This window comes from Electrophorus electricus, chromosome 11 (assembly GCF_041902795.1).
Source record: "Electrophorus electricus isolate QZ-2024a chromosome 11, ASM4190279v1, whole genome shotgun sequence".
Taxonomy (NCBI): Eukaryota; Metazoa; Chordata; class Actinopteri; order Gymnotiformes; family Gymnotidae; genus Electrophorus; species Electrophorus electricus.
Genome location: NC_137507.1, coordinates 13,362,501 through 13,375,675, shown reverse-complemented (window position 1 = coordinate 13,375,675; position 13,175 = coordinate 13,362,501). Strand labels below are relative to the sequence as shown.

Sequence of the window (13,175 nt, the reverse complement as noted above, 5' to 3'; positions counted from 1 at the left end):
ACACAGCGCATACAGTCCGAAAAAGTAACATAGTTATGGTCAAATCACCAACCACATATGCAGAAGCCTGATGAAGTGTGGTAGGCAAGAATCCTTGAAAAATTCATGAGTTAAATTCTTGGTCATGAGCTCAGGCTCTTTATTGAGCAAAAGGTAGTAAAGGAGTTTGATGAATGTGTTTTTACTTATTTTGGTGTTACATGGAGCTGTCCACACTGAGGTGACTGTGATACATGGTCTTAGATTTTACTGGTAAATACACCAGCACCATTTCATTTTGGATGTATTTGTTTTGAGAATAAAAGCAGGCAACCAATGCAAATTATGATACATTTATGAATTTCCCTGAGGAAATCCCTTCTTTTGGGGGACAGTATATAATATATATATTTTTTACCTACAGTTGTAAAATTATTCTTAATTTGTTCTTATTTTGATTTTGATTTTACCAATGTGTGTATCTCTTTAGAAAAAAACAAACAAACAAGAGTTTTGTTATAACTGAGGCTTATTACAGTTTTTACAATCATTCTCAAACTTGTCTCTATACCATGGCTTCAAAACTCTTCACACAGTGTGCTTTTGAAACATACACCTCAGCTCATCAGTTAACCTTTGGTGCAAAATGCACTTCAACCACCAAAACACTTCATATTTAACCAAAAGTGACCTATGCTGCCATAAATATAACATTTTTTTTTTCCAACAAGCCTGCTTTGTCACTCAATGTACAATTAACTTCAAAACACAAACAACCTGCAACATTTCAAAATACATATACTATGTGTTTTCCTTTCCTCTGTGTTTGTATCCATAGAATAGCAATATTTACTGTATTCTTCAGGGGGTTTACTGTATTTTGCCATATGTTCTCACAATGCAATACACTGCAGTTCAGAAAAGAAAAAAATATAAACAATCAAAATCAAATACAAATAGAATAATACTAAATCAATATTTTCTTTATATACAGTAATTCACACATTTTCTTGCCTATCAGTATCAGAAGTCTGCCGTAGGCCCGGTCCATCCATCCTGTCCACTGCATTTGGCCATACATTTTCATCAACATCACACTGAATGTATGGTAACAGGGCACAAACAAACACACCTGGGTAAGTCATTAGCTGAAATGGCAGCCAGGCATTTCAGCAGTACATGTGCTGCAGTGTTAGTGGAAAATATCTTCAATGACAACTACATCTATATTTTCCTACATCTATATATATATATATATATATATATATATATATATATATATATATATATATATATATATATATATATATGCACATTTCAATGCAAGTTTGACCACTTTTGTTTCGATCGCAACGGCTGCAAACAACAACAAAAAAATCTGAATAAACAATAGACTTTCTGCTACAATCAGAATAGTCTGTTTTAAGTTATTCAACTTAAAGTGTATATTTTCATTTGTCTGTCAAAATACAACATATTTCTGTAATTTGACAGACTTTTTAATCAGACTTTTGCTGGTGGTGAACGCTGTCTGAGAGAGGTATTCAGGAATTTTCAAAGGAGTGGTGATTGAATGCCTTTTTTATCAAGTCAATGCAAAAGACAGTTTACTAGTTCACAGTGTAGATCACATACTCTGTTTATATGGTGAATGTATTAAGGGTTTTGAAAAAGTAGACATGGTATTGAGACATTAAGTGTGAAAACGATTGTAAAAAACTGTAATGCACTTACCAATTACTTTATTAAATATACATATCTTATAGGAGCATATATTACAGACTGTAGTTTTCAAACTGGTCAGATTTATCTATACATTTATCTATACATTATGTAAGGGAACCAATATATAAGGGAAATTAAAACAGGACTCACCAAGCTTATGTTCTTCTTAAAGTAATGCAGCCTGAGCCAAAACAAGTTTAAGGTAAACATTTAATCTTCTTAGACTATCTTTGAGATTTGACCATAACTGTACCATTCAAACCATTCAAACCATATCAATCTTTAATGCTCAAAATTTCTAAGTGGGATTCAACAAAATTCTTGTTGAAAATTCATGAAAATTAATTACTCATAAAACACTAACCAAAAGATTAATGGAATATAATATATTTTATGACTAATTACTGATACCATAGTAATTAGTTTCTTGGGCCTTCAGTGAGACTGTGAAAGTGAAGCTATGTAAATACTTATATTATATTCACATATTCTTAGAGAGTCAAAGTGAAGGCCCAGTGGTGAGAAAGGAAATATATGCTAATCTCTCTGTTGTTAAATACACTGACTGTAATATTTGGAAAGGAACAATTATGTGACCTTGTACAAATACATATTTTGTGTGTCTGGATAGATTACACAAAGCATAATTTAAAGAATTCTAACTAGATGAGAATAGCATATTTAAAAATAAACCATCCTTCACAATAAAAAGCAGAAAGACAACTGTTCAGGTGACATGTATTTACTGATTCAGCTGACATCATTTACACATATGCTGCTTCTACCTTCATATCTCTTGAATCTGTTGACAACAGTACTCATAAACTTGTCATGGTTTACCCCACACTCGACCTTGAGCTGTAGGCAGAACATCCCTGACTCTATAAATAAATCTTACTTATATTTCTTTACAGGTTTACACAAGAATGGATGGATAATTATCTTTACCAGTCACAAAATTCCATAGGGACCTGCAATTTGAACATATAACCATGAACAGTTTTTATATAACAGGAAAACGACAGCATTTGTAAAACAAATGTCAGATTAAAAATAAATTCCCTGCCCTATGTTGTGAAATGTTCACTTTGGCCTTCAAGTGTAAGTGCTACTTGTATCTTTATCATTACTGTAACCTATTGGATGTCAGTTTTTTAATTCAGACTTTTTTTTAAAAGCAGTCTAGCCAGTTCAGTGACTCAGTCTTTCTGTCTATCACTGGGATGCACAAAAATGTTTTCAAAGATGAAAGAAATATTTAGGCCAACAATGACAGAACAGCCTTGCTTAGCGTTTGAAAAGATTCATATTTATGAGCACATCCTCCACATACGAGAGCAGCAATAAAGCCACAAATGGATGATAGTAATGAAATACAAATAAGGTAATGATAACAACACATTGGCTTCATGCCTGTTTGCTCACAGATAGTTTGAGTTATGTGGAAGCGTAGTTCAGATTGTGACAAAATTGTACTTTGTCTAATTCGAATGACATGAGTCAGTGCTGACATGGACATATTTGCTGGCTGCTAATATCACCCCTGGCTGTGCTGGGCCAAGGTCATGGGCAGTGAAACGTCTCTTTATGCCTTTATGGCTGTAAATGGAATGCACACCTCAGTCAAACAAGACACAGGACACCCAGGAAGCCTGGAAGAGTGGCATGACGTAGTTTGATGTCTAAGGGCTCTTGCTCAGTTCAGGAAAGCACCCTGCCTTCTCTATGCTGACAGGGCAGCCAGCAGGGAGCAGGAGCCTAGATAAGATTGCTCTTGTCAGTAGGAGCTGAGGCAAACGGGCGACTCCTAACTCAAGGCCAAATTCTCTGAGGTGACCCATACATCACCCACTGACTTTATCTGCTTTTACACTGTGCCCTGGATGTCAAACAGGAATGAATCCAATGCTAGGACATTACTGCTTTAACTACTAGGCCTGGCAGCATTGTGGACTCAAAAGAATAAATCTAAAACATAAAAAATAAATGTAAAAATTAAGATAATGGATTCACAGCTATGAATTGTAATCATCCATAATATGAAAATCACCATAAGTCATATCCCCATTTGAATATTTTTTTTACCAAATTAAAATTCTCTCAAGCTTATAGTTAGTCATTGTGAATGTGACTGTGAAACGTGAAAATGACAAAACTAGTTTCAGCTCTGACCTAAATGTGGCAGGTAGGACATCCCCTAATGAACTGAGTGCAATTTTAACATCACATGGAGAACTCCCTTTACAATGTCCTAGACTATTTTTTAATGCAATGCATTTCAAGAGTAATTGGTGTCAAACTTTAATTCATTTGAATCCAGCTTACAGAAGACCAAGCATAGGATTTCCCTCCACTTTAGGGTGGCACAGGGAAAGGGTGGGGAGAAAGGGTAGCTGGAAATTTCCACACACAAAAAAAGGCAAAATGACAGAGAATGATTTCATAGCTACTTTTTGTTTGTTGATTGGTCATCATAGTGCCATGGCAACCACTTTCATCCTAAAGGACATTAACTTTGACCTGATCATCCAGTATTTCTATACATAATAGAAAAAGTACTTTCACATACAGTCAATATGTAATCATAAAGGCCACAGATTAAGACACTAGTGATTGACCTTAATGGCAGTTACTATACCAAAAAATGCAGGGCAGTTTGTGAAGAAAAACTAAAATAAAAAAAGACCCTCAATCGAAAGAAAGAAAGCAAAAAAAATAACAATCATCCTTTCTGAAGTATGGGGGTTCCATGCAGCAATTACCCCCTGTAAGACCCTGGAACTCCTAAAATGCCCTCTGTATTCTGATGTGAAGCAAACGACAAATTTATACTTCATTAATGATAATGATACCCTACCCGTTCTATTTTCAGACAGTCTCGGTTATTACCAGACATATTTAGCACTGGCAAATACTAGTGTTTTATTTCCACATCACAGTCCTGAGGTTTAAAACTGGCACTGCAGCCATAGACCACACTCTGGCACTACGTAATGCCTGTTTTAAAAAAAGCACAGGCTTAGTAAGCACCAGGCAATTCCCCTCTGGTAGTACTGCAAATGAGGTAAACAGTCAATCCACTTCATTGAGCCTGTATGAACTGAGCATTTTGTTTAAAAGCAACTGGCCTCTGGGCATGGAGGGTTGATAGGTTTCATATGGGAGATTAAGGAAGCGGTGATACTGTCATTCTGACTTAAAAGAGGCTTTTTACATTCCTTGAGTGTTTAACAGGTGATCTATCAGTTCGCTGAGGACAGCACTTCCCTTAAGCTCCTATATTAATATATGCTATTTAGGGAGTATTGGTAGAAATAGGCTCATTTTTTCTGTCCACTATAGCATCAAAGTCTTTAACCACTTACACCCCAAGGATTCAGCAATGTGTTCAGACTCTCAATCCTCACTCACGTAACTACATACCTTTCAAGGTAGTTAATAAATAAATCATTACCACAGACGTTACTGAATAATATGCCTTGTGTTTAAGACATTAACAGAAGTTCAACAATATGTCTAATATGATTGATTACAATGTAGAAACTCAAGACCAATACCCATGTTGCCCTATGTGCACAACGCCCATTGTAATCAAAAACGAACACTGTGTGTCATGATCACATTGTCAGATAGCAAACCTATTTATTTATCTCCTTCCATTCCCACCTGCTTCATTATTAGAGTATGAGTCTCTGGGCAGCTATTATTAAGTGCACTGCCAACAGAACTGAAACAGAAACAACCACTACTCAGCTTTTCCTCTGGTGTTTTGGTTAGGGTCTGACAGGGCTGGAGCGTCTCTTAGACCCACTGGTCGATCCACAAGTTCCCCAGACTACTGCTTTATTCCCATAAATTTAAGTACTCACTCTACCGGACTTTCCAGACTTGGCTTAAAAATGTCAGCTGTCCTCTGAGGGCTGTTATCAGTCCCAACCAAAAAAATAAATAAAAAATGCAAAAACAAAGAAAAACTCCTCTGTTACCTTTGGATGGTGTTGCTACAGAGAGCTACGGTGCAGCGCTCTCTGCTTCTGGAGACCAGAGTACAGCACAGTTCAGTGTTTCCCATCTTTCAGCACATGTTGCACTCTAGGACCTGTGAGCCTAAGTTAAAGTCCTCGAAAAAAAAACTTGGTCTTAGAGTTCAGTGACTGCCTAATATCACAAGCCTGCATGCCTGTATTAACAATACTAACTACCAGCCTCTTTCTGCACACAGGCCCATTAAAGCACCAGACATAAAAAGTGTTGTGTGGAAATCAAAGTTTGTATCATCAAAATTACAGATGAACCCCAAGTCACTTCCTGGCCAAAATGTTAACAATACACAGCAATAACGCAACACAAGATAAAATACATTTTCATTTACATTTATAGCATTTGGCAAACACCCTTGTCCAGCGTGACTTACAGAACTGCTTTGTCTCAATCAAAAACGTATCCTCCTAGCATAGATAGGCTAGTGTCAAGAATACTATCAGCCCAAAGCCCTTGATAAAGCGGGAAAGAAGACAGTAAAAGGGGGTTTGTTTTTTAAGGGCATATTTAAGTGCTCAGTGAGTCAGAGAGATGAGCCTTCAGGTCTTCGTTTGAAGACAGCCAGTGTCTTAGCTGTACAGACAGCCAGGGGAAGTATTTCTATCACCAGTACAGTCCTGATTCATGTCCTCTTTGTATTTGGACGGATGGTGGTTCAAGATGAGCCGTATTAGAGGCTCAAAGGCAGTGTGGCTCAGAACGGGGTTTGATTAGAGCTTTTAGCTATGTGGGAGCTGGTCTAGCTTTGGCTTTCTAGATGAGCATCAGTGTTTTAAATCTTTAAATCTAAAGCAAGGGTGTGACATAAATTAAGTGCATGGCTGTCTGATGCTGTTAAACCACAAAATTAAATGCAATAATCTGTGAGTAAATTGAGACACTTTTACTGTCAAACTGGAATTGTGCCTACAGACCAACTGACAATGAAACATAGCACGTGTCTCTAACTTGCATGTCTGCTTACAGACAGAAGCCTGTCTTTGTAGTGATAGTAAGTCGTTTGCTCAGTGCCAGCAAACAAGGGGCAAGGCATTCTTGAAAAAGGAGTTTAGTCACTTTGACATAATGTCTTTAATGGCATGTGAGCCAACTGGTAAACTTAATCATTCCTGAGCCTTGATGACAGCCCTCATGCACGCACGCATACACACACCCTTATACCCACACCCACATCCACACAAACACACCCACAAACAAACATGCGTGTTATATCCCTTATACAAACACACCCTCATGGTATACAAAACCTTGGGCGGAGACCCAAACACCAGCTGTACTGATATACCAAACAGCCACACAAACAGGCCGGTGAGAGCGATGACCTCATAAGCCCACAAATATGGTCCAGAAACGCAAACACCCAGGGCCCAGGAGTGTCTGGGTGTTGGAGCAGTGACATAAGGATCCGTGTTAGGCAAGTGATGTCATCCCTGTGATCAGTTCTAAACAACCAGCCTTCCCAGAAGAGCCATATCGTATAAAGGGAGGGGCAGCAGCCCGTGACTAACGCCTTCCACAGCTCACCAGGGAGCCACTCCACTCCAACCTTGCCATAGCTGTGCTGGACAACAGCAAAGAATGTGTAAGATGCTCCTCAGCATTTGGTCTTGTTTGGGAAACACCACTTTTTGACTCAGGAAACTTACTTACTCATGTTAAATATTTTGACATTCTTTAATGCCTGTGCTCAAAACAAACATCATATTTTATGTTTGTCTTTTCTGGCATGGGACAACTTCTTGAGTGTATAAGCTTTTTTTCAAAGTTCTTTTTCTTCAGAGTTTGCTAATTCATGTTTTCTGATGAATGAAAAAGTGAACTAAAATATTATACTCCTTAGCTCAAAAGCATTCACATTTTGCTTAAAGGCACAGGACTGGTCTCAGAAGGTATATTTTCCTAACCTCCAGTACCCATTCCTAGTTGTATTCCAGTTGTCCTGATCTTTTGTTTTGTAATTTAGCCTGGAGACCCAGAGAGAAAGAGAGAGAGAAGGAGAGGGAGAGAAGGAGAGGGAGAGGGCCTCCCATCAGGCCCTTCCTCAGAGGAGCAGCCTGCAGTGGCTGGAGCAGGAGTGGAGGCCGCCGTGTGAGTTGTGGTTAGAGGCTGTGGTCAGGGTAGAGACAGCAGGCTCCAGCTCCGTTTATTTAAGGACGGACAGCCCTCTGAAAGGCCATGCTGTAGTCGCCTGGCAACAAGTTTTGGCTGCGCAATGTCTGAGCAATGGTTTTTAATCTTGAGTTTGTCTCGGAGAAGCTTTTTTTTGTTGTTGTTGTCATGATATATCTTTTCGCTCCTCTCATTTCTTTTCCCTGTAGTGGCATGTGTAGTAACGTAAAGCCATTGCCAAAAGGCCCATTAGCTGGACTTGAACTTGCTATTAGAACCAATGCATACAATTACCACTTATCCTACTGAAATATAGGGACCCCTGCACAATTTTTACAAAGCTGTATGATCAAACGAAGGGTGAGGGCTCACTGATGTGGGCTGTAGACGAGGCCCACACAGGCACCTGATACAGAGAGCTTAAGGAGAAAATTTTACAGGAAATGGTTTGATGATAGCTCACTAACTAATGACTGTTGAGCGCTAACTGCATGACATTTTGCAACCCCACCCGGATCATCTGAGCCTTTGCACAGAGCCTCGGAAAACCACAGAGTAGTAGCACGTTCAAGAACTCATTTCCACCTGAAATAATGCCTGCCTTTTTAAAATTAGTTCAGTGAATGATGCCCTCAGAATATAGCTGCCCTGCCCACGCAACCATAACGTGCTATTCGAGGAGGAGTGGGGCGAAAGTGTGCATGTGTGCGCGCGCGAACAGTGTTTTTTTTCCTGGCATTTTAATTTTTCTAGCAGCACATGCTCAAGCATGTCTCCATGGTAGGGGACAGTCTCCGGTTCATCGCCTGGGGAGAAGGTGCCCGCTCAGAGCTGAGGCATGTCTGAACCACAGGCGGCACACGCGACTCCCACTCATCCATTCAGGGCCCTGGATTAGTAACAGGTGGTTAATATGATTCCAGCCAAAAGCAGTGAGAGCTGCAAATCTGCTTTACATGGAACAACGGAGGAAAGGGGGGAGAAACACAGGGGGAGAGGGAGACGAGAGGAGACAAGAAAGAGACAGAGATCCCCCCTCTGGGAGTGGGAGAGGCTGAGAGAAGAGGTAGACAGAGAGGTAGTCTATGCTGTGGAATTTCAGTTCTTCTATAGGAAGTGTGAGCTTTCAGATCCTGTGAAATAATCTTTGCCCATTTCAATCTAGGCAAAGCACAAACGTGTTTAAAATTAGGTTTTTAAGTGCTGTTCTACATTTGCAAGATGGAACAGACAACTCTTGGAGGACTACTTCCCTCAACTCAAAGAACCAACTTGAGATTAGAGCAAATCTGTACCTGGAACTACATAAAGTTTCGATACACTAGTAAATGCTTAGTTGGTAAAATAGTTGATAAAAATAGCAAATGCTCAGTAGGAGAAACACTGAAGCAGCAGCATGTGATTGTGATGCAGGTCTGAAAAGGGCAGCCAACGTGTCATAGCCAGTCACGTCGTTCCAATTCTTTCTGAGCATGAGGGCAAGTGTCAGAGCACTTGTCTATGTACACGCCACCACTGCACCATGACTCACCCCCCGATCTGACACCTCTGCTTTATTGTAACCACATTGTCAGGCTACGTATCCACACTCTCACCAAGTTCCTCTTTAACATGAGACTTCACGTCATTTTTTTTTTTTTTTTTTTTTAACCTAATAACCACCAGGATCAAGTGCATATGCTGAAGATCATAAGAGATCAGACACTAATGTCCACTGCAGTCTATATACAACTTGACAGTGATTTGTGCATTTTGTGCTTTGTTTCTGCGCTTCAGAACATTGGATTTAAAATTTAACAATAGCTGAAGGTAAAGCTATAATTCAAGGGGTATCAATCTATACTGAGGAAATTATATAGGATCACAGTTCCTACAGTTCCTTCCATTTCATGGGGTTATAAATAATTGGACAAATTGACATACTTTTACTTATCTAAATTTGTTGTGTTTAGCACTTGATTGTAAATCCTTTGCAAAAATAACTGTCTGAAAACCACAAGCTTCGCTACTTGCTTATTTGTATTACTGAAAAGCACTTTCCTCTCAGGGTTGAAAAATATGCTGTCATCTCTTAACGTTCCCTTGGCAAATTCATAGACTTTGCCATCATTTAGGTGAAAGCACCACCTCTATTAACTTCATTAGTAACCCTCCTACTAATATAATCAAAGCTGGAGGAAGGTACATTTTTCCAAGGCAAGGCTTCTTCTGTTCCTACTCTTTTCTGATCTACTGAGCCTCATCCAGGCTTGTAGATATTTAAAAAAATAAATAAAAATGCAGATAGCAAGTAACAAAGCCGGCCTGTTCCCCAACCCCAACCTTTTGCAGACGGGCTCAAACTAGATCAAGGCCAGTGAAGTGCAAACGCTTCCATTTGCCAAAAGGTCCAAGATACATTAGACTTTGAGAGCTTGCAGTTAAAAATGCACAGTTCTAAATGGCAACTCATGGAGCGGTGTGCTGCATGGCTGAAGCTGGCCTCTGTTGTGGTGCGTGAGCTTGGAGAGGAGAGCCTGCAGAGAGGCTGGCTGAAAGCCACCATCGTCCTTGGTTAGGTCACAGATCCCTCAAGGGTTAATGAGTAACACTCATGGCTGGCTTAGGCTGGCCAACCCCAGCATGGTGCGGGTGTGGGGGTGGGGGTGGGGGTGAGGGTGAGGGTGTGTGGGGGGGAGGTGACTGGGCCCTTAATCAAATACACTATCTAATCACACAGTTTCTTGACCTTGTTAAACTTGCACGCTTGGCCAAGAGAGACTTTTTTATAGCTGCAGTGGGGAGAGTGGTGGTGAGGCTGCAGAAAACAAATGCTCGTACTCACATATGCACACACACACAAATACACACACACCTACACATGAGCATGCATGTCCCCACCCGTGTAACAGTGTTAAAGGGTGAAACCTGCATTAGCTATAAATATATGTACTCATATCCGGTGAGCAGGGTCAGCTGCCCTTCATGGTTTTACCTGATTTTATTTAACAAACATTCGCACTTCCCAAAAATACAGGCCTTACGTGAGAAGGACAGTGTGCATATAGACACAGCTAGTGAAATACTAGTGAAATCTACACATACTCCAATACACTTGGCTGTATATTTATTATGTTTCCCAAAACGTTACACCATAAAGGCATTGCCTTTAAACATTAATTTCCTGTTCACCACATGTGATGTCACCACAGGTATCATATAGTTAGTAGAACCATCAGGTCATCAGTCATTAGGCGGCTTAAGGCTTGAGGCCAAAACACTCCTCACTTAAGCTGCAGGGGAGTGTGTGGGAACGGCGTGGGCTCGGTGAGAAGTCCCAGTTCGGCCCGGCGCCAAAGCCCAGAGCTCAGCTCTTGTTCACGGCGCACACCGGCAGTGGAGGGGGCCCTCACTCAGCCCACGTGGTTGGGGTAGAGGGAAAATTGGATTCCAGCGGGGAAGACGAGACAGTCCAGGCATGCAGACATCAGTTTCACGTGAGGAGAATATTGCGACCACAAGTCCTCGGGCCCTGTCTCAGTGAAGCCAGTCCGCCCTGCCTCTTGTCCAATCTTTTCAGGCTGATTATAGGGAGAGATCCAGTTCAAGAGAAAAGGGCAGAGGGCGATAAACAAAGCAGACAAAATGGCAGGGGGCAGAAAAAAGCCTTTAAATCTTTGTACATGCACACACCCTCTCACCCTTTTCCCTATCTATCTCTCTCTCCCTCTCTCTCTCTCTCGCTCTCTCTCTCTCTCTCTCCTTGTTAGTGTTCCTTTCATCAGTCCAGACGGGGTTACAAGGTCATTTGGAGGTGTTGACCAGACAGCGCTCCCGTGCCGGGGACAGGAAGCCTGCAATCAGCCTCTCGCCTGCCGTCTCGGGCAGGCGAAGTGGCCACACATTGTCTGCGAGTCTGGACCATGCCACACTGCCACAGCTTCCTGAATGGGCCCCGTTTGGCAGCGCTTCCCATGCACCGGGCCCGCCCACGTGCCCGGCGCTGCCTGTGGGCCACTTCCGCTTCGCTCATGCAACTTCCCAGAGTATGGCGAGATTAGCCATACACCGCGCCTCTGTGAAGCACGTGTGTGAGAAGTGCGTCAAGCCATGCGTCGGATCTGGTCAAACAACAGCATGGGGTAAAAAGAATGCTTTCAAACTGGTTTGAGTGAAGCAGCCTCGTTAGATGGCCCCTTTGCAATCTGCTGACTGATGTGCATTAGAATGTTATGGAAGAGAGAATTTATGAATGGAAATTATGTATTGTGGTTTGCTGAAAGAGTGTGCGCGTGAGTTTAGCTTTGAACTACTGTCACTAGAAATGGGCCTTTTGGCTTTAGGTCTACCCATGGATGTCTTGTCTGTGGAGAGAACACAGACCACTGCTTTACCATCCCACAGAATCAATGCTGTTAGATGCTCCCTTCTGTTCCTCAAAGACGCCGCAAATATCTGGTTCTTGTTGGACACTTAAGAATTATGACCTACAAACCCATCAGGGACTACAAAAGATTCTCTCGCCTCAGATTAAATGTATTCTGTCAAGGTTGCCAGTCTGTCCTGATGTCACTGGATTCCACAGCATGTGTCACACATTCTTAAAGGTCTCTGGAGCCCAAAGAGTTTTCTAGAAAAACAAGCTAAAAAAAGAGACAAGATGAAGAACCAGGGAAAGCTTTTAACTTAATGAGACAGCAGGACAGGAATCAAAACACTGAGGTCAAGATGGCAAGAAAACACACACGCAAACCCCAGAATCCAACCTGAACTGAGGCCTGTCGTGGGGGGGCATGTAAATCTAACTACATATGACATGGAATGATCAAAGAGAGCAGGGCAGGCTAGGTGAAGGGGAGAAGAAACTGAGAAGAAACTCAGGTGTGTGTGGTCTGGATGTGGGTGAGACTCTGCCAGAGACAATACACTCCATGTGGACCATGCCACTCCTTACCTGTCCTAAAACAGCAGCTCCCAAACAGAACTCCATCCCCCATTCAGGGGAAGTCCAATCTGTGCAGCCTCCTTAGAATTTGGTCACCTATAGTAAATGTGATAGTTGGCCAAATACTAACCCCCACATCACTAATTATAACACTTTTTAAATAGCAGTGGACCCACCTGCCAAACCTAGTGTTCAACTTCTCTCCGAAAGTGGGGCCGGAGTGATAGATAGATAGATCCAAATTAGTGTGTGTATGTGTGTATATCCAAATATACATCTATCTATCTATCTATCTATCATATATATACATCTATCTATCTATCTATCTATCATATATATATATATATATATATATATATATATATATATATATATATATATATATATATACATACAT

At 41.0% G+C, this 13,175-nt stretch overlaps 1 long non-coding RNA gene across 1 annotated transcript; it reads left to right on the top strand.

The window, feature by feature from the left end:
- Window positions 1–7,228: 7,228 nt before the first annotated feature.
- Window positions 7,229–12,385, top strand: LOC113572563 (uncharacterized). The gene is made up of 2 exons (XR_003410123.3): window positions 7,229–7,327; window positions 11,604–12,385. It is a non-coding gene; the product is annotated as an uncharacterized LOC113572563 (long non-coding RNA).
- The last annotated feature ends 790 nt before the right edge of the window (window positions 12,386–13,175 follow it).